The sequence below is a fragment of the Pipistrellus hanaki genome (genome assembly GCF_964339955.1).
Source record: "Pipistrellus hanaki genome assembly, chromosome: 15".
NCBI classification, from domain to species: Eukaryota; Metazoa; Chordata; class Mammalia; order Chiroptera; family Vespertilionidae; genus Pipistrellus; species Pipistrellus hanaki.
The window spans coordinates 41,492,838-41,518,538 of NC_140517.1; the positions used below are offsets into that span (position 1 = coordinate 41,492,838).

General features: G+C 43.6%; 2 long non-coding RNA genes across 2 annotated transcripts in view; both read left to right on the forward strand.

Moving 5' to 3' along the window:
* Nucleotides 1-25,701, forward strand: part of LOC311609981 — a 530,187-nt gene that overhangs the window by 176,875 nt on the left and 327,611 nt on the right. The gene's annotated exons all lie outside the window — the stretch shown is intronic.
* Nucleotides 1-25,701, forward strand: part of LOC311609985 — a 171,070-nt gene that overhangs the window by 45,808 nt on the left and 99,561 nt on the right. The gene's annotated exons all lie outside the window — the stretch shown is intronic.

A 25,701-nucleotide genomic window follows, 5' to 3' on the forward strand; every position in this document is an offset into this window, starting at 1 on the left:
GGTGGGAGGCCTTGACCAGATCCGCAGCCAGGCTGGCTGCAGAGCAAGTGAGGGGGGTGGGGCCCCAGTGAGGCTGTGGTGACAAGCAACTCCAGACTCAGTGGCTCAAAACAAACAAGGTTTATTCCTCACTCGTTGGCTGACATTTGTCATGGGCTCCGAGGGCCCTACTCCACATTGTCCTCACTCCCCACCCGGCCCTGCCCTTGGGAAGGTTGGTGGTCGACAGAGCAGAGAACATCCGCTCAAATGCTTCCACCTGGACGCACCCTTGTCGCTTCTGCTCTTGTTTCTGTGGCCGGGCAGGTCTCCTGGGTGTGGGCCAGGCGAGCCTCCCGGTGCCCAGAACAGAGGGGCCTGGCTATCGGTGACCAGGGTCAATGGCCACCGTGAGACGTGAGCGCAAACGCAGCGAGAATGGCACGTAGGCAAGACGAGGGAGCCTGGACTCAGTGGCTCAAAACAAACATGAATCGATTTGAGCAACATCTGGGACTCACACAGAGTTCTGTATCTGCGGGTGATCTGTCCTAATTCCTTATTCTAAAAAAATAAGGAAAGTAAAGAAAAGGAAAAAAATGAAAATTTAAAAATACAAGATAACATTTACGTGCCCAGAAGGCTTCTAAACCAGTGCCCTCCAAGAAAGACATAACATGGGTCACATGTGTTGTTTTTAACTTTTTAGGAGTCACATTAGAAAAAGCACAAAGAAACAGGTGAAATTATCGTATTTTAACCCAACACATCCAAAACGTTAGCCTTTCAGAGTGTGATCTATACAATAATCATAAGGGAAGTGTTTACATTCTTTTTCTTTTTCCTACTTAGTCCTCAAAATACTGTATTTTACAGCATGTCTCTATTCGGATCAGCCACATTTCTTTCTTTCTATTTATTTATTTTTTAAAATATATTTTATTGATTTTTCACAGAGAGGGATAGAGAGTTAGAAACATCGATGAGAGAGAAACATTGACCAGCTGCCTCCTGAACACCCCCCACTGGGGATGTGCCCACAACCAAGGTACAAGCCCTTGGCTGGAATCGAACCTGGGACCCTTCGGTTCACAGGCCGAAGCTCTATCCACTGAGCCAAACAGTTTTGGCCAGAGGTCATTTTTTAATCAGTGGTGGCACACTATTCTGCATCTTGCTTTTTTTTTTTTTTTTTTCATCAAAATCTCTCCAGATGAGTACTTATAAATGTGCCTTGTGGTTTGTTGTTGTTTTTTTTTCCCATGTGTTGCATTTAGTGTTGTTGTTTTTTTAATTTTTTAATGATACTAGGCATTCAATATTATATTCACTTCAGAAGTAAGTGATCCTGGTAAGTCTAGTATGCATCTGACACCATACACAGTTATTACGATATGACTGACTACATATTCCCGATGCTGGACTTTAAATCCTGTAACCATTTTGTAACTGCCGGTTTGTACTTCTTGAAAAAATGCCTTTGCTTTTTTTCACTTAGCCCCCAAACCCCTCTCCCCGCTGGCAGCCATCAGACTGTTCTCAGTATTTATGGGTCTATTCCTGTTTTGTTTGTGTTTGTTCTTTTGATCCCAGCTATAAGGAAAATCATATGGCGTTTGTTTCTCTCTCTCTCTCTCTCTCTCTCTCTCTCTCTCTCTCTCTCTCTCTCTCTCTCTCTCTCTCTCATCTGACTTCTTTCACTTAGCATAATACCCTTCTCTTGTTGTGCTCAATGTCCATAAAGCATCTGACTGTCTTACCCAGTCCCCTCTTTTTTTTTTTTTTAATATATTTTATTGATTTTTCACAGAGAGAACGGGAGAGAGATAGAGAGCTAGAAACGTTGATGAGAGAGAAACATAGACCAGCTGCCTCTTGCACACCCCCTACTGGGGATGTGCCCGCAATCCAGGTACATGCCCTTGGCCGGAATCGAACCTGGGAACTTTAAGTCCGCAGACCGACGCTCTACCACTGAGCCAAACCGGTTTCGGCAACCCAGTCCCCTCTTAATAAACCTCCGGGATATTCCTAGTTTTTTTGCCACTACTGGCATTCAGATCATTTAATTCAGACCTTGTGTCAGCCATGTGAACCCATCTCCCAGGATGAATTCCTCTGAAGAAAACTGCCAAGTCAAAAAGCATGCACGCCTGTCCCTGTGCAAAGCATTCCCAAACTGCGCTCAAATTCCCCCTCAGCTGCTGGCTGACTGCCCGTTTCTCACAGCGGCTTTTTGCTCTGTGGATGGCTTGCATGTTTGTTTCACGGCGAGGAGGTTTCCATGTGTTTCTTATTTATTATTTTTTTTTATTTTTTTATTTTTTTATTTATTTTTTTTTTTTTTTGAGCTGCATTTCCATAGAGGCCTGCTGAGGGCAGGACACAGGGATGTTTTTTTTTTTTAAACTTTATTTCCACATAACTATGCTTACAAAAAAAAAAAAAGACAGTCCTGATTTCTAAGAATTTTCTCTCCCTGCGGCGTGTTTTTTTTTTTTGTTGTTGTTGTTTTTTTTAAGTCTCAATTTTTTAAAAAGCCACTGGACTTGGAAAGATTCTTTCCAAAAAAACTCGGGACTTTTTTAAAAACGCCACGGGACGCGGGAAAAATTGTTAGAAATCAAGACTGTGCCGCCAACACCTGGATGATCTGGTCACCTTAGCTTAAAGGCAAAAACCTCCCAAACCAGGGGCCGAGGGGTCCATGGAGCCCAACGACTCAGTTCAGGCCCCACTCAGAGAAACACTGTCCTGGTCCTTGGCTTAGGACGGATCCCATTTCAGACAGCAGAAGAGCGAAAGTCCCCTCCCTCCCTCCCTCCTGCCCCCCATCACACCCCAATAGTTAGTCTTAGAGTAAGAGCTACATCTAATACACCTGGTGGGGGAGAGGCAAGGGAGGAAAGGGATTAAAGAACTATATCTCCCATGATGCCCCGGGGCAGAGGCCAGGAGGCTGACCTGCACCTCTCCTCTGTGGTTTGGGGGGGCACCCTAACCCCTGGAGTTGTAAGGAGTCAGAACCACAATCCCCCCGCAATGCCCGGGTAGACGCTTCAAGGTTTAAAAACATTTCCCATAGCTTTGGAGGATCTTTTATATACACTTGTAATGGATGAAAAATAAGATATTGCAAATTTTTTTCTTTTCTTTTTAAAAACCATTTAAAGCATGTACCAAGTTTCTGGTCCATATCATGTAAAATAAATTAAACATAAATTGCATTCTATTAACCAATATGAGTGTATTTCTGTAAGCATAGTTATGTGAAAATAAAGTTAAAAAAACAAACAACACATCCCTGTGTCCTGCCCTCAGCAGGCCTCTATGGAAATACAGCCAAAAAAAAAAACAAAAACAAAAAAACAAAAAAAACGAACAAACAAAAAAACACTTCAGAAGCATGCTAGGACAAACAACACAGCCCATCTTGTCTTCCCAATGATTAGATTCCACTGTCCCCCCTACCCCCGGAGAAATGGGCAGTTGAATTGCAAATAGAGAGTGAAAGGCTGAGAGAACATGACCAGAGATCCTTCTGTTTAAGGAGTCAGAAAATATCTCCAGAAAGAAATAACATTTTAGTGAAGTCAGGAAAGACAAACAGTCTATGGCAGGCATCAGCCCTCTCTGGCCTCTCCACACCTTTGCCATTCAATCAAGGCTACAGAAAAGACAGCTATGATGTGTGCTGATACTTCAGGGTCTGGAGGAGGAGAGGGCCGGATGTGAAGATCCTGTGAGATCCAGCTGGTCATGCAGACCACCTCCCACCTGAAAAAATGGTTTCTTTCGGGAAAGGATAACAAAGTCGTGCCTGCAGAGATATCATTTTATTGCTGGGCAAGGGGTCTTGAGTTGCAGAGAAAGGATGTCACCTCTGTCACTCAGAGAATGCCTTCCATGCTTGAGATGTCTTGGCTTTCTGCCCTTCTGTTTCAAAGACTTGACTGGATCCATGGCTGTCCGTAGGGTCCCTCAAAAGACATGAAACAGGGTCTTGATGTCAATGTGAATGAGTTCTATTTATTTCTTCCAATCAGCCCCCTGGAGTGTTTCTTCTCTCCATTTCTTCCTTCTCTCTGCCAGCACTACTCCCTACTCTGGCTCTCTCACACTCCCGCCAAAGACTGTGCATTGGCCCTACCTAGTTTGGCTCAGTGGATAGAGCATCACCCTGTGGACTGAAGGGTCCCAGGTTCAATTCAGGTCAAGGACACGTGCCCAGGTTGAGAGCTCAATCTTCATTGTGAATCGTGCAGGAGGCAGCCAACCAATGATCCTCTCTCATCATTGATGTTTCTATCTCTCTCTCCCTCTCCCTTCCTCTCTAAAATAAACAAAAACATATTAAAAAAAAAAAAAGACTGTGCATTGTACTCTCTCTTCCCTTCCCGCCTTCTCTCCTTCTACTTTCTCTTACCCCTAATCCTCCCCAATCCTACCTTCCATGTATTATCTGCAATCTCTGTTTCTTCTTCCTTTTCTAATTCTCCTCTCTCCATTTTTTGCATTCTCTCTTTGTCTTTTACTCTTTTTATTTTCCTCCCCCTTTTTTTCCTGTCTAAAGCACTGCTCCTCACCCCTCCTCCTGTCCCCTTCCTCCTCACCAGACCCCTCCACGTCTCCTCCGTCTTCTCCATATCACCTGACTCCATTTCTCTATCCAGCTCTGTCCTTCCCTACTCATCCCTGTGTTTTCTCCTCCTCCCCAGGCTCTCTTACTCTGAGCTAGAAGTTCTAGCAGTGCTTCCAAGCTCCATCCTTGTCATAGTTGTCAGAGAGTGAGCACCATATCGTCCATAAACTCCCATCGGTTGTGCATTCCCTATACAATCTGCCATTATAGATAAAGGGGAAGACACAGGGGGCTCGGTCTGAAAAGTAGAAGCAAAGGGAGTGTAAATTAGCTGTGGTGAGATTGTGTTCGTCTTAGCAAGAGAAAGGGGACTTGAATGGAACACCAGGGGCTGGGTGAGGAGAGGATTCCAAATAGGAGTCAATTATGGAGATCCCCCACATGCTCCTCACATACTTACCATTGTTTGTGCAATATTTCCATCTCCCTAAATATTCTGGGTTTAGAGAACACCAATAGTTTCCAGCGTTAGCGAGCGTGCAATCAAAATATTTACTGCCATCATAGGTAAACAGGAAAGCACAGGGTTCCACTGGAAAAAGGAAGCAGGCATTATTCTCCTCACAACTCCTAGGCACCATTTGCTCTGCGGTGATTCTGGTTACGTTTCTGTTCAAGCCAGCCCACCCCGATAAAGGGCCTGGGTGGCCGGAGCCCCCTGCTAAGCACTAGGGGTGTCCAGATCCATATTGCCTGGTGTCTGTCCTGTGACAGTTGTAACGTCCCTTGACATTATTTACCCAGAGACATTTATTTCTTGTGGGCTTTGGAGTTCCAGGAGACAGATAAGTTTGCCAGACCACAGAGCACCCTGATTTTGGATTATAATTTCTTTTAATCCTTACCCAACAATATGTTTTTCTTGATTTTTAGACAGACAAGAAGAGATGAAGGCAGACACAGAGAGAAACATCCGTCAGTTACCTCCCATACCCGTCCAGATAGGGGATCAAACCGGCAACCTATAAGTATGTGCCCTGAGACCAAATCGAACCCACAACCTTTTGCTGACCCTCCAACCAATGGAGGCAACCGGCCAGGGCTAGGATCATAATTCTTTATACCCTGCTGACTTGTTGTGTCTGGAGCTGTGGCTTCACCTGATTCAACACCAAAAATCTAAGTCCATGTCACATTTATGAACACAGTTTATGTCTCCTTATTATCGTTAATAGTCTGTCTCACATCATTCAGAAGCCCAATTACAATCCACATTCATGGGGTAACAAAATGAGTTTCTGTGTGCACCACTTTGGCACTTGAATAGGTTGGGGAGGAAAACTATGGAAACCAGAGAGGGCTTCGTGGCCAAGGCATCTTTGGCTTGAATGAATTCTCTCAACTGCATCACTGAACTTACTGGTGGCAAAGCTCACCTCTCTGCAACTCGTGTGCCTACTTCTTTCTGTTTGAATAACCTCTGCCCCCACTCAATCCTGCCTGTGCTTCTTGCACAGGCTCCCTGAGTAGAACACCACCCCTTGGAATGAGGCCTGATCCTGAGACTCCAGCCCCACTATCTAACGGTGGCTTGCCCTTAATGGCTAAACACCTAGGGGGAGAGAGAGGGGAGAGGTGCACATCCCCCTCCCATTACGGAGAGGGCAGTCTTAGCCCATGCATGTAAAATACCTTTGAAGAATGCTGATAGCACTTGCCACCTAACATTAGTTTGTTTGATTTGATTATTACTTTTCTTTTCATTATTTTCCAACATTTCTTATAAAAGTGTAACATGCTAATTAGACAGGACAGCTGAACAACCTTCCAGATGTCATTCCTGACATCCTTCTGGATGAAGCCACTGCAGCAGGGGGCAAAGCAAAGGTGGTTAGGGGCAATCAGGCATGCAGGCACGTGGGTTAGGGGCAATCAGGCAGGCAGGTAAGTGGTTTGGGGTGATCAGGAAGGCAGATGAGTGATTAGGAATGATCAGGAAGGTAGAGTGGTTAGGGGCGATCAGGAAGACAGGCAAGCAGTTAGGGGTGATCACGCAGGTAGACAAGTGGGCAAAGGAAATCAGGTGGGCAGGCAGAGGCAATTGGGGGCAATCAGGCCGACTGAGAAGCAGTAAGGGGCGATCAGGAAGGCAAAAGAGCCATTATGGGTATCAGGCAGATAGGCAAAGTGGTTAGGAGCAATCAGGTAGGCAGGCAGAATAGTTAGGGGTGATCAGGCAGGCAGGTGAGTGGTTAGGGGCAATTAGGCAGGCCAGTAGAGGAGCAGAAGGAGCCAGTGGTTCCAGATTGTGAGAGGGATGTCCAACTGTTGGTTTAGGGATGATCCTCAGCAGTTAGACATCCCCTGAGTGGTCCCAGATTGTGAGAGGGTGCAGGCGGGGATGAGGGACCGCCCAGCCCATGCACGAATTTTGTGTTCCATGCCTGTAGTGTGTGTATGGTCCCTAGGTTTGGTCTGTAATCTGGGCCATCTTCCCTGGCTGCCCACAGCTGGCCCCGCACCTCACAGCCACCCACTCAGGTTTCCCTTTTGCCATCAGGCAAATGGAGCCTGTCAGCCAGGGAAAGGGACCAAGAGGTGGTTAGTGCACCTTATAGTGATTGGTTGAGTGGTCGTTCTGGTAATTCCACCAATAGGGTCAAAATTTGCAATATTACCCTTTTAAAATATAGGATATATACAGCTAATATGCTAAGTCTCCATCCATACTTCCACAGGTCGCTATGACATGCACCAACCACAAGGTGGCAGATGCTCTCTGGAGTTGTGTGACAGAGTAATGGAACCATGGACCTGGTACCCACAAAGCAACACTCAGAAGATCCCCCAAGTGGAACACAGGCCCTGGCACCACCCCGAAGGGAGAGCCCAATAAATCTCAACTAATGCTGCCAAGACCCCATGGCACAAAACGCAGCCCAAAACCCAGACCAGCCCAGAAACAGTCGCTGTGGGCACCAGGTAATGACATCATATATCAAGGCCTGACTTTCTTGCCCTAGTGATGATTAGCCTCCTTGCAGTTTCTTCAGCCCAGAAACATGACTTGCTTTATAGCCAGGTGGAAACACTATACTGTAACCAAATGTCTGTGAAGCCTTTTCCTGTGCCTCATCTCATTGGATCCTCACAGAAGTCCTGGAGTAGGTAGATAGTAGACTTGGTGGAATTCTATTTTCTTTCGTTAGCAGAGAAACGGAAATTTAGACAGCTTAGAAACTTGACCGACTGAAAATAAATAAGAAATGGTGTACCTTGAAAATGACTTCAGTTTTTCTCACTATGCAGAATATAGTCAAACACTACTGCAGTTAAATATGTTATCCTTTGTTCTCCCTGCATGATCTACAATAATAATTTGCTTCATGTTGATATTTACTGCTGTGTTTCTGACAATTACCTAAAAGAAAAGTTGTGGTGCTTCACTGGGCTGAAAAAAAGTTTAGATAAATCAGAAAGCAGGTCTAATTAATCAAATTTATTCTATATACATAAAAGACTAAGTTGACTCATGCATGTGTGATACATATAAAGCTCTTGCAGGCTTCACTGACTAAATAAAAGTTGTTGTCGATTGTGAATTTTGTTAACACTTCTATTATAGAGAAAGGGCAAATAGCAATATCAAAATATTTCTTCTAGTTAATTTCTTTTCAATGTGCATGAATTTGTGTACCAGGCCACTAGTCTGAGATAATTGGAGGAGTGAGCATCCCAGGCTACAACTGAGCTGGAAAAAATAAAGGGTAGAGAAGATGGAAGGAGGAGAAGAGAAATGGATGGGGATGGTTTGAGTCCATTTGATGGCAGAAATGCTCTGCAGCTATAACTTTTTTCACCTTAAAATATTATAATTTTGTATGTGGTAAGAACACCAAGTGTGAGCTCCGTGGATCTACTCTACAGCATTGTGACTATAGTTAACAACACTGCATTCTCTTCACACTTTTAAGGCCATTTTAATAGAAACAGGTACATGGGAAAGCTACCAGACATAGCAGATTAGTAAGAATCTTGCACTTTCTCATTGCAATCTTACTGACAGCTAAGGGTTAAATGGCCAAATGGGACCCAACTCATACCACATTAATCATGCATTTGCCCTGACAATATGGCTTCCCTGTTACCCCGAACACGGAGCCCTATTCACATCAAAAACTCACTGTGAACAATATATGCAACCTGTGTGTAGGGGCCCATGTCTGGAATACTGGAAAGCAAATTTAGGAATGAGTCAGCTATTGTGGGGATTGATAGTTGTTAGCACTATGAGCTTTTGAGTCAGACTGACTAGGCTTAAATTTCAGAGACTTGTTTAAAAACAGCAAGTTCTTAATAGAGCTTGGCCACCCTGGGCAATGTGACACAGTTAGTTGGAGCATTGTCCCATACACCAGAGGGTCAAGGGCTCGATTCCCAGTTAGGGCACATATGTAGATAGTGGGTTCAATCATCAGTTGGGGCCCATACAGAAGGCAACTAATCAATGTTTCTCTCTCACAAGAATGTTTCTCTCTCTCTCTCTCTCTCTCTCTCTCTCTCTCTCTCTCTCTCTCTCTCCTCTCTCTCTTCCTCTCTCTCTCTCTCTGTGTCTTCCTCTCTCTCTAACATCAATAAAAACACATCCTCGATGAGGATTTTAAAAACAGTGTTTGGCCCTTGAGGCACACTCAAGAACATTATTATTATTTACTGGAGGCAAGATGCACCAAATCGTGCATAGGTACAGTCCCAAGCCTAGCCTGTGATCAGGGACATCTTCCCCGGCTGCCAGCAGCTGCTCCTCCCCGCCCCCCACCCGCCCCACCACTCACCTCAGTTCCCTATTCACCATCCAGCAATGGAAGCCTGAGGGCCAGGGGAGGGACCGAGAGATTGGCTGTTCCCACCCACTTGCCAGCCCCACCCCAGCTGCCCAACCCCCTCTCTGTGTAGGGTAACTGGCAGGGTGGGGTCTTGGCCTAATGCAACCCACATCCACAACCATGCATCCCGGGTCGGTCCCCCTTTGCCATTGGTGATCAGAGCCTACTGGTGGGAGAAAGGGACTGAAATGTGCTCAGTCAACTCCTAGTGACCGATTGAGCAGTCATTCTGGTTCTTCGGCCATTATGGTCTGTGGGTTTTCATTGTATAGGATTATTCTTAATACCATTAGCCCAGTACACAAAATTTAATGCACAGGAGTGTTCCTCAGCCTGGCCTGAAACCTCTCCAATCTACGACCCCTTGGGGGATGTTTAAGCCCAATCCCTCCTGTAATCGAGGACCACTGGATCCTAACCGCTCAACTGCCTGCCTGCCTAATTACCCCTAACCACTCTGCCTGCTGTCCTGCTTGCCCCAAACTGTCCCCCTTGCTGGCTTGATCACCCCCAACTGCTCTCCCCTCTTGGAATGATCACCCCTAACCACTTCTGCCTCAGCCCTACCACTGTGGCTTTGTCCAGAAAGACATCCAGGAAAGTCTCCTGGAAGGTCTCCCAATCTAATTAGCATATTACCCTTTTAGTACTATAGATAGAGGCGGGTTGCACGGGTGGGAGCCTTCTGGTCTGCCATGAAGGGTGAACCAGATCAGGGTTGGGGTCCCCTGGGGGACAGGGCCAGTCTGGGTGAGGGGCCTGGGGCAGGTTCCAGGCTGACCACACCCTCATCAGGCCTGCCATGCTCCCACAAGTGGGCATGGCCGGACAGGTCAAGGGCCATTTAAGGGTTGTTTGCAGGCCAGCGAAGCCCCCAGCTTTGTCTGGGCGGATATCCAGAAGGTCTCTGGAGAGAACCAAGATGATGGCATAGGTAAACACCAAACTGCTGCCTCGCAAAACAATTTCAAAACTAAAACTAAAAAACAAAATATCTGTCACCCACTACCACAGGAAAACTGGCTGAATGGAAGTTCTTCAACTAGAGGGAAAGAGAATAGAGCCTTGAGACGTGCACAAGCACTGAAAAGCTGAGGTACGAAGGTGCACAAACCAGGCTGGTGGTGGGCATTGCTTTTTTCCACCTGAAGGGAGACAAACACCCAATTACTCTGAAATCCAGTTTCTGGATAGACACAGGGGACCCAAACTCCTATGTGGAGAAGCTGGACTGTCTGCCATTGTGTTGGAAAGTGAGGGGGCCTTGTTTGCAGAGCTGCGCGCAGGAATTATTGTTTACTGTCCTGGGGCATGGGACACAGGGACAGGGTGGGAGACGCAGAGATGGCTGACTGGCAGCCCTCATGTTTGCCATGCCCTAGGCCAGTGATATCCTGAGAACCTGCCCCACACAATCTACAAACCCTCCCAAGCACCAAGGAGCGGCTTTTGCATATGAAGGGCGTTCCCTATCACACCTTAACCTAGCAAACTAGAGCCCTGGTCAGACAGCTCCAAAACCTCCAAACCCCAAGCAAAGAGAAAACTGTAGTTATCACTATAGCTCCTGCTGGGTGGTCTCAGACAATAGCTGACCTGCACCTCATTGGAGACCCAGAAGCTAGTGTACAAAGTGGTCAGCGTGAGACACCAGATTTCAACTCCTCATATCCTTAAGTGACACATTCAAGATGCAGTCTCAATGAGCACCAAAGGCCCACTGATATAAGTCCTGCCCCATAAGTGTGTCTCCAATGCAGCAGTACTCCCATTATAGACGCAGCACATCCTCACACCAATTAGCCTGCAGGTCAATTCCTCCCAGTGTACCAAAAGCAATTAAGGCTTAAGTACACCAAGACTTTGCACTCAGCCCATCAAGGGTTGTACCCAGAGTGTCTACCTCAGGTGATTGGGGAGGCTGAACTACTGGACGCTGTTGGTCACCTACCACACAAAGCCACTCCATTAACACAGGGAAGCAGCCAAAATGTGGAGACAAAGAAACATGTCACGAATGAAAGAAATGGAGGATAGCAAACTACTGGACATAGAGTTCAAAACCACATTTATTAGGTTACTCAAGAATCTTCTAAAAAATACCGAGAAACTTGATGAGACCTCTAAGAAGCTTAGTGAGACTTTCAAGGACCTTAATGAGAATGCCAAAAAAATAGAAAAGGACCAATCATAAATTAAGCTTCACTGTCTGAAATAAAGAATATACAGAAACTCAACTGTAGATCAACATACCACAAGAATCGAACCAAAAGTCTGACATATGAGGAAACAAAAAAAACACCCAACCAGAATAACAAAAAGAAAAAAGAATCCAAAAATATGAAGGAAGTGTGAGGAGCCTCTGGGACAACTTTAAGCATACAAACATCAGAATTATGGGGGTTCCAGAAAAGAGAGAACAAAATATTGAAAACCTATTAGAAGAAATAATGACAGAAAACTTTTCCTACCTGGTTAAAGAAATAAACTTAAAAGTCCAGGAAGTGCACAGAACCTCAAACAAAAGAAAACCAAACAGGACCACACTAAGACACATCATAATTAAAATGCCAAGGGTAAATGACAAAGAATCTTGAAAGCAGCAAGAGAAAAACAGTTAGTTACCTGCAAGGGAGAACCCCTACAAATTTCAAATTATTTCTCAACAGAAACTATGCAGGCCAGGAGGGAGTGGCAAGAAATATTCAAATTGATAAACAGCAAGTACCTACTACCAAGATTACTCTAACCAGCAAAGCTATCATTCAGAATTGAAGGTCAGATAAAGAGCTTCGCAGACAAGAAAAAGCTAAAGGATTTCATCACCACCTAACCAGGATTACATGAAATGCTGAAGGGTATTCTTTAAGAAGAGGAAGAAGAAGAAAAGGTAAAGATAAGTTATGAACAACAAAATGACATCAAATACATAACTACCAACAACTGTATCTAAAAATCAAGTGAATAAAAAAATCTAATGAACAGAATGGATTGATGAATATAATAGAATGAGGGACATAGAAAGGGAGTGGACTGACAATTCTCAGGGGGAAAGGGTGTGAGGGGTACGGGAAGAGATTGGACAAAAATCTTACACCTATGGATGAAGACAGTAGCAGGGGGTAAGGGTGTGGGGAAGGGTGGGAATTCAGAGGGAGGGGAGCTATGGGGACACCTGTAATAATGTGAACAATAAAGATTTATTTATTTAAAAACAATCACAGAAGGTCTCTGGAAGGACTCCTGGTCTAATTACTGTATTACCCTTTTATAAGTATACATTATTATTAATTTTATCATTCAACCCATTTCTGGTGCACTTTCTTCCACCTCAGTCTAACCCTCTCTCCCCTCCCTTACCTCCATTTACAGGATTGCCCACTTGTAGAATTGCACAGGTACCAGCAAAGATGAGAAAGATCCCAGTACGCAGAGCCATAGCTCTTGGCCTTCCTGTGACTGATGAATGTCAGCCTGTGCTGCCTTTTATATAGCGTGCTTCCCTCACACCACCCCCTGCAAACAGATAAGAATCAACCTCCTCAAGGCAGTGCATGTGTGCTTCTAAGCCGGAGATAATGAAGTTCAAGATTATCTCTCAGCTGAAATCATAGGTCGTTGACCCAGGGCTTAAAGTCCCTGAGTCTCAGAAGCTTAAAATGCATTAAAAATGAGGCATAGATGTTTGTAAAATTCCTTTGTTTTAGTGTTTCAAGACAAGGCAAAAGGGAGAGGGAAAAATGAAAAAGACCTCTGCTCTGAGAGGGTATTCAACCCATGGATATGGACTATATCTTGGTAAAGGCCAAGGAAGCAGGAGGTGGAGGTGGGCAAAGAGGGAAGGGGGTCTCCTGCAATAATGTTAACATTAAAACATTTTTAATTAAAAAAAATAGTAAAATGGCCCCGCTGGCATGGCTCAGTGGTTGAAGACTGACCTGTGAACCAGGAGATCACAGTTCAAATCCCGGTCAGGACATATGCCCGGATTGCAGGCTTGATCCTCACTAGGGGGCTTGCAGGAGGCAACCAATCAGTGATTCTCTCTCATCATTGATGTTTCTCTCACTCTTCCTCTCTCTTCCTCTCTGAAATCAATAAAATGTATTTTAAAATACTAAAATGAATAAATAAAACAAAATAAAATAAAGAAAAATATCCATTTGATTTCCTGATTGTAGACTCTAGATTGAGAGCCCAACAAGTTCGCCTGTCAGAGTCTCAGAGAAGTGTGAGAAGACAGACATGCAATTCTCCATTTGGGAGGAAACTGAGGCTTAGGGAACTCCTCAAGGTCACAGGGTGAATTAAAACCACCCAGCTGCCCTACCTGGTTTTGCTCAGTGGGTAGAGTGTGGGCCCGAGGACTGAAGGGTTTCAGGTTCAATCTGGACAAGAGCACATATCTCCATTCCAGGCTTGATACCCAGCCCTGGTTGGACATGTGTGGGAGGCAACCAACCCATGTGACTCTCTATCATCAATGTTTCTCTCTCTGTCTCTCCCCTTCCCTTCCACTCTCCCTAAAAATCAATCGAAAAATATCCTAGGTGAGGATTAACCTAGAAATATTTCTTAATAACTAAATAAATAAAACCACCAACCTCGGGGACATTTTCAGAGTAGGAGTTTCCCTGACAAATTCACACTTAACCATATTTATCTCCTCAAAAAGGCCTCCCTACCCTGGCTCAAAATTTAAGTAACACTGGAAACACAGCTCATTTTCTAGACCAGAAAGGCCTAGAGCCCTCATCTACTTGTTATGAAATGCTTCTCTTCCTCAGAGCCTCAGTTCCTCACTTGCAAAATGTAGGTCACAATCCTTTCTCTCAGGGCTTTGAGCTGGTGTGGCTGCTTTACAGACAGCAGGTGCTCTGTGAATGCCACCTCACTCTGGTGCGAATCCATGGGCCATTTGTTTACCATAGTGAACAAAGAGTGAAATACTTAGGTATGGATTTACCAAAAGAATTTTAAAAATATACTCCGCAAACTCCAGCACATCGTTGAAAGACATTAAAGAAGACCTAGCCCAGCTTGTGGGGCTCAGTGGTTGAACATCAACCTATGAACCAGGAGGTCACAGTTCAATTCCAGGTCAGGGCACATGCCCAGGTTGCAGTTTCGATCCTCAATAGGGGGTATGTAGGAGGCAGTCGATCAATGAGTCTCTCTCATCATTGATGTTTCTATTTCTCTCTCCCTGTCATATTTTCTCTTAAATCAATAAAAATAAATTATTTCTAAAATTAAAAAGAATGAAATGCCCTGACCAGTGTGGGCATCATCCATGCACCTAAAGGTTGCTGGAACAATTCCCAATCAGCGCATATGCCCAAGTTGCAGGTTCAATCCTCAGTAGGGAGCATGCAGGAGACAGCCAATGGGTGTTTCTCTCTCATATCAATGTTTCTCACTTTCTCTCCCTTTCTCTTCCTCTCTCTCTCTCAAGAAAAATCAATGAAATATATTTCTAAATGACACAATCATACATACCACATAAATAAACCTTGAAGACATTATGCTAAGTGAAAGAAAACAGGTGCCAATACAACATGAGCAACAACTCCATTTATATAAAATGTCCAAAATAGCCATAACCCGTTTGGCAAAGTAGATAGAGTATCGGCCTGCAGACTCAAGGGTCCCAGGTTCAATTCCGGTCAAGGGCATGTACCTTGGTTGCAGGCACATCCCCAGTGTGGGCTATGCAGGAGGCAGTTGATTGATGTTTCCCTCTTATCAATGTTTCTAACTATCCCTCTCTCTCTGCCTTCCTCTCTATACAAAATCAATAAAATATATTTTTTTCTAAATGTTCAAAATAGGCAAGTCTATAAAGACAAAATCCATCAGTGCTTACCAAAGCCTGGGAGGTGGGAAGTGAAGAACTAATGATGGGACCTGGGTTTCTCTTGCAGCGAATGAATCTGTTCTAAAAGTAATTGTGACGATAAGTGCACAGCTATGAATAGACCAAAGACCATTGAATTGTATACCTTAAATCAATAAGTTGTGTGACATGTGAATTGCATTACTACAAAGCTGTTCTCAGAAACTGGCAGGTGGAAACATTTGAGATCTTGTTCCCCAGCATATGTTGTTAATTCGGCTCCACTAAACTCTTATAAGATGTATCCACAATAAAATAAGCTAATGAAAATTTTAAAAACTGGGAAGGCATTCCGAAAAGTCATTTCACATTTTAAGCAGATTTGACAGGGGCCACATGGTATCCCCGCCCATGGGGGACCTCCTTCTGGCAGCCTGGTGAGGAACCTCAGAATCCAGGTCTGCTTTATGCATTTTCTGGCTACAAATCTTTTTTGGGGAAAGAATTTAATTGCTCTGGCCCTGTCTTGTCATCTATAAAATGAAAATACCAATAACTTGGATCCCTAGTTTTGTTACCAGATTCAAACCAGAAAACATATGTTAATAATTAAAAGTTCCCTGGCCAGTGTGGCTCAGGTGGTTGGACCATTGTCCCCGTTCACCGAGAGGTGGCAGGTTTGATTTCTGATCAGGGCACATACCCAGGTTGCACGTTCGATCATGATTGATGTTCTCACATTGATGTTTCTCTAGCTCTTCCTTTCTCTCTAAAATAAATAAGCATATCCCTGGGTGAAGATTAAAAAAAAATGATCAAAGGACCAAATGGAAATTTTGGAGTTTAAAAGTATGATGATGCCAAAACCCATTTGGCTCAGTGGATAGAGCATCAGCCTGTGGAATGGAAGGTCCCAGGTTTGATTCCGGTCAAGGGCATGCACCTTGGTTGTGGGCACATCCCCAGTGGGGAGTGTGCAAGAGGCAGATGATGGATGATTCTCTCTCATCAATGTTTCTAACTCTCTATCCCTCTCTCTTCCTCTCTGTAAATAAATCAATAAAATATATATATTTTAAAGTATGAAGATGAAAATTAAAAACTCACTAGAGGGACTCAAAAGCAGATCTGATCTAGAAAAAAAAATTTTTGGCAAACTTGATAAGTGAATAAAAGTATCCAATCTGAAGAGAAGAAGGAATAAAAATGAACAGAACCTCAAAGACCTGCAACACCATCAATAGAACAACATACACGTAATGGAAGTAGGAGAAGGAAAAGAGAGGAAAGGGCAGAAGTAAGATCAGTTTGGGGAGTACTGGCATCTTAACAGTGTTGTCTCCTCACCACACACATGGGATGTCTTGCTACTGATTTAGGTCTTTTTCCATTTCTTTCTGCAATGCTCCGTAGACATCAACCATGTGGATTCTATGATGTGTAAATTATACTTCAATAAAGTAAGAGTGAAAAGGAGACTAACAGGAAGTTTCTTGTGTATTTACACTGGGTCCCAGGATCTGGAACATTATTCAGTCAGCAGGAGAGATGGACATTGTGTTTTTCCTTTCTAGGCATTGAAGTTTCTTAATGCTATCCAGAAAGCACTAGGCATCTTTCCTGGGGTCCATCTATGTACTTCCTGCATCGACCTCATAAATTTTCATGATTCCTTATCTAGCTAAGAAAACCGGGCAGACTTTCTCCCTTGTTGCTCCAAGCCTGCCTCCTCCACCCCAGCTTACTCGCTGTGCTCCTGACTGCACCCCGGGTGGGACTGGGTGAGGTGCGATGCCTCCTCTCCTGGGCTGTGAATACATGTGATTAGATGCTGCTGTCCATCAAGTCTGTGCACTGGTGGGTGCTGTGCACCGGGTCATCTCATACTATTTAAGGTGGGGTGTCCCTCCCTCACCAATGGTGTGACCAGGAGGTGATCCGAACAACATAGCTATTTCCTTCACAATCCTACCAGCGCTGTGAAAAAAGTGGGTCAGTCCTGGCCAACAGATCTCTCTCTCTCTCTCTTTCTCTCTCTCTCTCTCTCTCTCTCTCTCTCTCTCTCTCTCTCGCCCCTCCCCTCTGACTCTGCATATATATTTCTATCTCTCAGACCTTACATGAATCTCTCCATGATTCCAGGCTTTTACAAAATACAAGAGGTTATTTTTAATAGTCAAAGATTCTAGGAAAAGATTCACTGGAAATCTTGGCTTAATGGGAGAAGGGGGATAGGCCCTGATGAAATGCAAGTGATTTCTGAATGTTCTCTTTTATTCTTTTAGGAGGGAAATATACAAAATGTTTAGTGTAACTCAAATATTGTGGGTTGATCTGAGTTTCAAAACTGCATTATCAACGTTTGACTGTGTTTGTGGTGGGCTTTCCACATTAGTTACTGTTATTACAGGGGTAAAAGCTACTCGTTTAGAAGAAAGTTATAAAGATAAAATATGCAAAACTGGAAAGCTAATTCTATAGTGTTACTTTGTTCCCTTTTTGCCATTTACCATTAGCAAATGCATGACATCTTGCCTGTCTTTGAGGGAAAGCCTTATTTCTTTATTCATTATTACCCCATCTAACACAAGAAATGGATGTCTTTGTCACTCACCTTAACCGGAGTCAATTACCTCACTTTCAGTGGATGTGGTGTGGAGTTCAGCTGAATGTTTTCTCTTCTTTGCACCAGCGCTATGCCTTCCTGCTCAAGGCCAACCACACTTAATCCTTCATGAGTACACCCCTTGGTTATTTGTCCTTTTTAAAAAAATTGATTTTAGAGAGAGGAAAGGAGGAAGGAAAGAGAGAGGGAAAGAGAAAGAAAGAGAGAGAGAGAGAGAGAGAGAGAGAGAGATCAGATATCTCCTGAACATGCCCTGATTAAGGGTTGAACTTTAAACCTGGGTGTGTGCACTTACCCAAAATCACACTTGCCACCTTTTCGTGTACAAGATGATGCTCCAATCAACTGAGCCACACAGCCAGGGCTATTAGTTTTATTCAAGGAGACTAGCAGCCTCATAAATAAAAGAAGTAAAAAGGGGGTTAGCGCCTGACCGGCATGGCTCAGTGGTTGGGCATCGACCCATGAACCAGGAGATCATGGTTCAGTTTCAGGTCAGGGCACATGCCCAGGTTGCAGGCTTGATCCTCAGAGTGGGGCATGCAGGAGGCCGTGGCTCACTGATTGTCTCTCATCATTGATGTTTTTATCTCTCTCTCACTCTCCTTTCCTCTCTGAAATCAGTAAAAACAAAAATATATATATATTTTTAAAGGGGTTTAGTGAAGAAGAATGGGAAAGAGAAAGTGACAGGGATTGGGATGAGAAGATGGAAGCAAAGGAGGATGGTGAGAACAAGGAAGGTAGAGAGACTGAGAAAAGCATGCAGAGGAAAGAGAGAGTGGGAAAAGAGGAAGGAAATGGGGGAGAGGGAGATGTAATATTTAATTTTTAAAAATTTATTTCAAGGAGGAAGGAAGACGGAGAGATAGAAACATCAATGATGCTTTGAAAAAAGAAAAAGAAAAAGAAAAAGAAAAAGAAAATAAATACCAATGATGATTGAGAATCATCAATCAGGCTGTCTCCTGCATGCTCCCCACTGGGGGTCAAGCCTAAAACCAGGGCATGTACCCTGACCCAGAATCCAAACTTGACCTTCAAGTTCATAGATCCAGGCTCAAACACTGAGCCACACCCACCAGGCACGAGCTGTAATATTAATACAGTGCCCAACATTTGGTAAGAACTTGGCCACAAAGAATCTCACACAGTTCTAGTGGAAGTACTAACAGTTCACCATCCTATATAATAAAAGCCTAATATGAAAATTGTCCAGTCACCTGGTCATCCCATCAACCAATCAAAGCATAATATGCAAATGATATGAGTACACTCCCTATCATGTGCACTGACCACCAGGGGGAAGATGCTCCTACTGGTAGGTTAGCTTGCTGCTGGGGTCCAGCCCATCGGGACTGAGTGAGACATGCCCTGGAGCTCCCCCACGGTGCCTCCCCAGCCAGCCTGGCCTGAGCCCTCTCGCAATCTGAGACCCCTCGGGGGATGTTAGAGAGCCAGCTTCAGCCCAATCCCACATGCCAGTCTCCTTGGGAGAGTGCCAGATGCAGTGCTCATGGCTGGTGAACGCTGCTATGAAAGCATGAGTCTCTCCCAGTTGGTACTGATTGGGTGTCAGCCTGCAGCAGATACAGTGGGGCCAGAATGAGCGGGAGCAGGAGGTAGGAGCTGCAAGTGGCATTGGATTGCAGATTTTGGCCCAATCCCTGCAGGCCACCCAAAGGGGCCTGTGCACAAATTTGTGCACTGGGTCTCTATTCTATATACAATATGTAAAGGGCTAAGTGACTGGCTACACATCCATCTGACAGTTTGGCTGGTACATATGATGCATACTGGCAATTTAAAAATATATATTGACTCTCACATGCATGATACATATAAAGCTGTTGCTGGCTCCAGTCACATGTGACACCAGAATGCATCGGAAGACCAACTATTGGCACAAAAGATTGCAACCTAACATAATCAAAGCTGAAGTATTAACAGGATCTCTGGAATGAGAGGTTGTTCTGATTCCAAGAATTGATTCAACACTGTCTGACACTGGCCTGCCATTTAAATTAATTCAAAGACACTTTCACATGATGCCTGCATTTGCGATATTTATTAATAAATCACAAGGACAAACTCTAGACAGAGTAGGAATATTCATCAGATATGGTGAGTTATATATTGCTTTCTCTCGAGTTTAAAGAGCATTTGCCAAAGTTAAAGTTGTAAATACTTCAACCCAAGGGAAATTAGTCAAGCATTCTGAAAGTGTTTTACTCTTATGTGGTGTACAGGGAGATATAAGAATAAGTTTAATCAATTTATCAGTCATTGTTTTTATTAGTATTGGTTTTTTTTAATTTAATAAATCTTTATTGTCCAGATTATTACAATTGTTTCTTCTTTTACCCCCAATAGGTCCCCTCCATGACGTTCCCACTCCACCCTCTGCCCTAACCTCCCCCAATTGTCCTCATCCATAAGTGTACAATTTTTGACCAGTCTCTTCCGTACCGCCCTGAGAATTATCAATACCTTTCCATTCTATGTGCCTGATTGTATTATATTAACCATTTATTCTGTTCCTCAGATTTTTAATTCACTTGATTTTTAGATCCTCTTGTTGATAGATATGTACTTCTTGTTCATAATTTTTATCTTTACCTTTTCTTCTTCTTCCTCTTCTTAAAGAATACCTTTCAACATTTCATATAATTTTGGTTGCGTGTTGATGAACTCCTTCAGCTTTTTCTTATCTGTGAAGCTCTTTATCTGACCTTCAATTCTGAATGATAGCTTTGCTGAGTAGAGCAATCTTGATTGTAGGTTCTTGCTATTCATCACTTGGAATATTTCTTGCCACTCCCTTCTGGCCTGCATAATTTCTGTTGATAAATCAGCTGACAATTATATGAGTGCTCCCTTGTAGTAATGAAATGTTTTTTCTCTTTCTTCTTCCAAGATTCTCTCTTTGTTTTTTGCTCTTGGCATTTTCATTATGATGTGTCTTGGTGTGGTCCTCTTTGGATTCCTCTTGTTTGGGGTTCTGTGGGCTTCCTGGACTTTTAAATCTATTTCTTTCACCAGGTGAGGGAAGTTTTCAGTCATTATTTCTTCAAATAGGTTTTCAATATCTTGCTCTCTCTCTCTTCTTCTGACATCCCAAAAATCCACATGTTGGTACACTTGAAGTTGTCCCAGAGGCTCCTTAAACTACCTTCATATTTTTGGATCCTTTTTTCGTTTTGCTTTTCCAGTTGAGTTTATTTCTTTCTTTTTATTTCAAATCTTTGGCTTGATTCTTGCATTCCTCTAGTCTGCTGTTGGGTCTCTGTATAATATTTTTTGTTTCAGTCAGTGTATATTTAATTTCTAGTTGGTCCTTTTTCATATCCACAAGGGTCTTGTTAAATTTATCGTCCTTTTCTAGGAAATTCTTGAAAAACCTTATTACCTTGGTTCTGAACTCTATATCCAGTCATTTGCTTTACTTCATTCTTTCATTTGTGATCTGTTTCCTTGTCTCAGCATTTTCACGGCTACCCTGAGTTGGTAGGGTAGCTTTGTGTGGTAGGTGTTCCATATGGTCCAGTGGGTCAGCCTCCCAGTTACCTGAGGTGGACACTCTTAGTGCACCCCTTTGTAGTCTGTGTGTACACCCTTGTTGTAGTTAACTCTTGAATGTTGTTGGTATCACAGGGAGGAATTTACTTCCAGGCTAATTGGCTGTGAGAACCCGCTCTGACTATAATGGAAGAATTGCTGTGCTGGAGACAAGCTTATGGGGCAGGACTTGTTTCAGTGGTCCTTTGGTGGTCACTGAGCCTGCCTCTTGAATGTGTAACCTATGGATATGAGGAGTTGAAATCTGCTGTCTCACACTGACCACTAGGTACACTGGTTTCTGGACCTCCAGTGGGGTCCAGACAGCAGGTCACCTACTGTCTGAGGCCATCCAACAGAAGCTAGAGCAAAAACTATAGTTTTTTCTTCTTGCTTGGTGTTTGGAGGTTTTGGAGCTGTCTGACCAGAGCTTCAGTTTGTTTGGTTAAGCTGTGATAGGGCAGGTCATTTATATGCAAAAGCCACTGCCTGAAGCTTGGGTGAGTTTGTAGATTGTTTGGGGCAAAGTCTCAGGGTGTCACTAAGCTAGGGTGTGGCAAACATCTGAAATTTTGGAGTGACAGAAGAAGAGAGAGAGCAAAATATTGAAAACCTATTAGAAGAAATAATAACAGAAAACTTTTCCCACCTGGTGAAAGAAATAGATTTAAAAGTCCAGGAAGCATGCAGAACCCCAAACAAGAGGAATCCAAAGAGGACCACACCAAGACACATCATAATTAAAATGCCAAGGGCAATAGAAAAAGAGAGAATCTTGGAAGCAGCAAGAGAAAAATAGTTAATTATCTACAAGGGGGTACCCATACGAAAGTCAGCTGATTTCTCAACAGATACTATGCAGGCCAGAAGGGAGTGGCAAGAAATATTCAAAGTGATGAACACCAAGAATGCTGAAGGGTATTCCTTAAGAAGAGGAAGAAGAAAAAGGTAAAGATAAAAATTATGAACTATAAAAAGACATGAAATACATACCTACCAACAAGTGAATCTAAAAATCAAGTGAATAAAAATTCTGAAGAACAGAATGGACTGGTGAATATAATGGAAACAGGGACATAGAAAGGGAGTAGACTAACAATTCTCAGGGGGAAGGGATCTGACGGGTGTGGAAAGTGGACAAAAATCTTACACCTATAGATGAAGACAGTAGTGGGGTGTAAAGGCATAGGGTTAGGTGGGGAATCAGGTGGTGGGGAGCTAAGGGGGGGGGGGAGGAAAGAGGAACACCTGTAATAATCTGAACAATAAAGATTTATTTTTTCAAAAAAGGAAATATTTATAAAATAAAATAGTATATTGATAAATGTTAAATAACTCCTCATTATTAATAAATATCTTCAAAACAGTAACAAAATAGTTCTTTAACTGGCATAGAAATATCTTTTCCAAATCAACAGCCAACATCCTAATTAATGGTGAGACACAAAAGATGTTATTATTAAAGCAAAATCAAGAACTGCTCAAGCTTCTAAAACAGAGGCACACCTATAGTAAATTCGGTACAATTCACTGGGCCAGAATACAGAAGTATAATACATAAATGTTAAGGAGGAAATGGCAAGTAAAGAAAGATAAAAGATTAAGGATACATTTGTTGGTTTTTCATTTTTAATATCATGTGAACTTTAATATAATGTTCTGCTCAGAGGGGGGTCATTACATCATCACCATATGTCTTTTTCCTTCTAACTTCTATTTTTAACCTATCTTATTTATATCTTCTTATGCAAGGTTTTCAATTGATTTTTAAAGAAAGGGGAAGGAGGGAGAAGGGATAGAGAGACAGAAACATGGGCCCTGACAAATTTGGCTAAATGGATAGAGTGTTGGCCTGAGGACTCAATGGTCCCAGGTTTGATTCCAGTCAAGGACATGTACATTGGTTTTGAGCACATCCCCGTAGGGGGTGCACTGGAAGCAGTTGATCAATGTTTCTCTCTCATTGATGCTTCTAGCTCGCTATCCCTCTCCCTTCCTCTCTGTAAAAAAATGATAAAATATATTTTTTTAAAAAGAAAGCAACATGGATCAACTGTCTCCTGAATGCCCTCTATTGGGGATGGAGCCTAAAACCCAGGCATGTACCCTGACTGGGACTTGAACCATGACTTCCTGGTTCATAGATCGATGCTCAATCACTGAGCCACACCAGTCACAGTGGTTTTTGCTAGCTAGCTCTGAGCTCCTGGAGAGCACAGAATGTTGGATTGCTAAGTAGGTATTCAGGGCTCAGCAGTAGGGAAATTTACACCTGTCCACCCTGAGAAATAAAATACCTACTGAGGAAGACTCCAAATGGCTCATTAGGCCCAAATTTATAAAGAGTTTAATAGTTGTTGCCAAACAGGAGCCTCTCATCCACTTGGCACTTCTGGGTAAAGTTGCATCGAGCTGCCTGCCTCCTGCACTGTGTTCCTGCCACCTGAACTAACCCTTATAAAGAAGATCCTAGCCCTGGACAGTGTGGCTTAGTTGGTTGGGCATTGTCCCATGCACTGACAAGTTGCTGGTTCAATTACGGATCAAAGCACATGCCCAGGTTTCAGGCTCAATCCACATGGGAAGTGTGCAGTAGGCAGCCAATCAATATTGCTCTCCCACATGGATGTTTCTCTCTCCCTTTCCCTTCCTGGCTCTCCAAAAATCAATTTAAAATGGTTGCTAAAAAAGAAGCAGCTCCTAAGTGTATAAATGCACCAATAGGTTGAAGACCTGCCCCAATCAATGGGAGCTGCACAGGTATAATTCATTGGCATCTTCCCTAGGAACCATAAGAGCAGCTCCATTCCAAACCATCAGGATTGAGCCAATCAAACTGTGAGTCTCCATTTGCATAGAAATGGACCAATCACAGACCAAGGGCAGGCACTCTAAACTAAGTAAGCCAACTTTACCTCAACAGAGTGTGCTTTGGATTTTCAAAAGGACTGTCTCCCCAGCTGGATCTGTAACACCAGGGCCAAGCCACTGCACCAGCCTCGCCTGGGCCACTTGGAAATGAGCTGTGTCACAGCTAAGCTGTTTCACCATTGAGCTGTATCCACAATTGAGCTGTTTACACTGAACCAAGTCTCTCCTCTCCCCACTGCACCCCAAATTGGGAACTCCTGTTGGAGTTAAACTGGCAGCAGTAACTTTTGGTTGAAAGCCTCATGAACAAATGGATGGGTTCTGTATTTTGGGGTGCAGGGAAGGCAATAAAGACCATTCTTATAGGTATTAGAGACATTTTACAAATACTAAAGCACAACCTTTAAATTCTCAAGGTTTTTCTTTCCTATTACTAAACAATGTGTGAGGCACAGTTCTCAGCCCAACCCCAATTCTAAGGCCTAGAGGACATTGGACACTTGCAAGTGTCCCACGTTTGGGCTCCTGTTGTGAGTGTCCCCCCCACCCCACCCTACCTCTAGGACCAGTATGGTTCAGGGTTCATGTTCAGGGTTCTGGTTCTGGAGAGGCCGAACACAAATGAAAGAGACTAGAATATAATAATTTGGCGATATTGGGGGCCAGGCAGAAGCCGAACTCTAGGGGGGAGGAACTTTGCTTTAATCTGGCCTTATGATCCCTTTTATTAAAGTTTGGGATCCACCCATAGCCAGTAATAGCCAATCAGCAAGGATTTACATAAGACTAATAGGTGGAAGCTGCTTCAGTTACCATTGTCTCAACTAGACATTGAGTGGTTGGCTCTGACTTTTCAGAGCTTCAAGGTTGACCAGCCTTCCGGGTTCCTTGTCCACAACTTTCAGCTAGTGAGGACAATGGGCAGCTTCTGACAGTCACTGTTCCATAACATAAGGGGTATATGGTTTCACACCTGAGAAATGGTGACTGGCCCCTCCCATCAGACCTCTTCTCAAGCCCTGGCTGCTGTAGCTCAGTTGGCGGGAGCATCGTCCTGTGCACTGAAAGGTGGCTGGTTTGTTTCCAAGTGAGGGACACACCCAGGTTGCAGGTTTGATCCTTGTGTGGGGCACGTAGAGGGAGGCAACTGATCAATGTTTCTCTCACACATCTCTGTTTCTCTCTTTCTACCTTGCTCTCTTCCTCTCACTCTCTCCCTTTCTCTCTTTCACTCTCCCTCTCCCCCTGCTTCTCTCTCTAAAAATCAATAAAAAGCAGACCCTGACGGGAGGGGGGTAATTAAGGGGAAGGTAACAAATGCATAGCTTCCTCCATTAGCTACATCTTGCACTGGATTGAAACA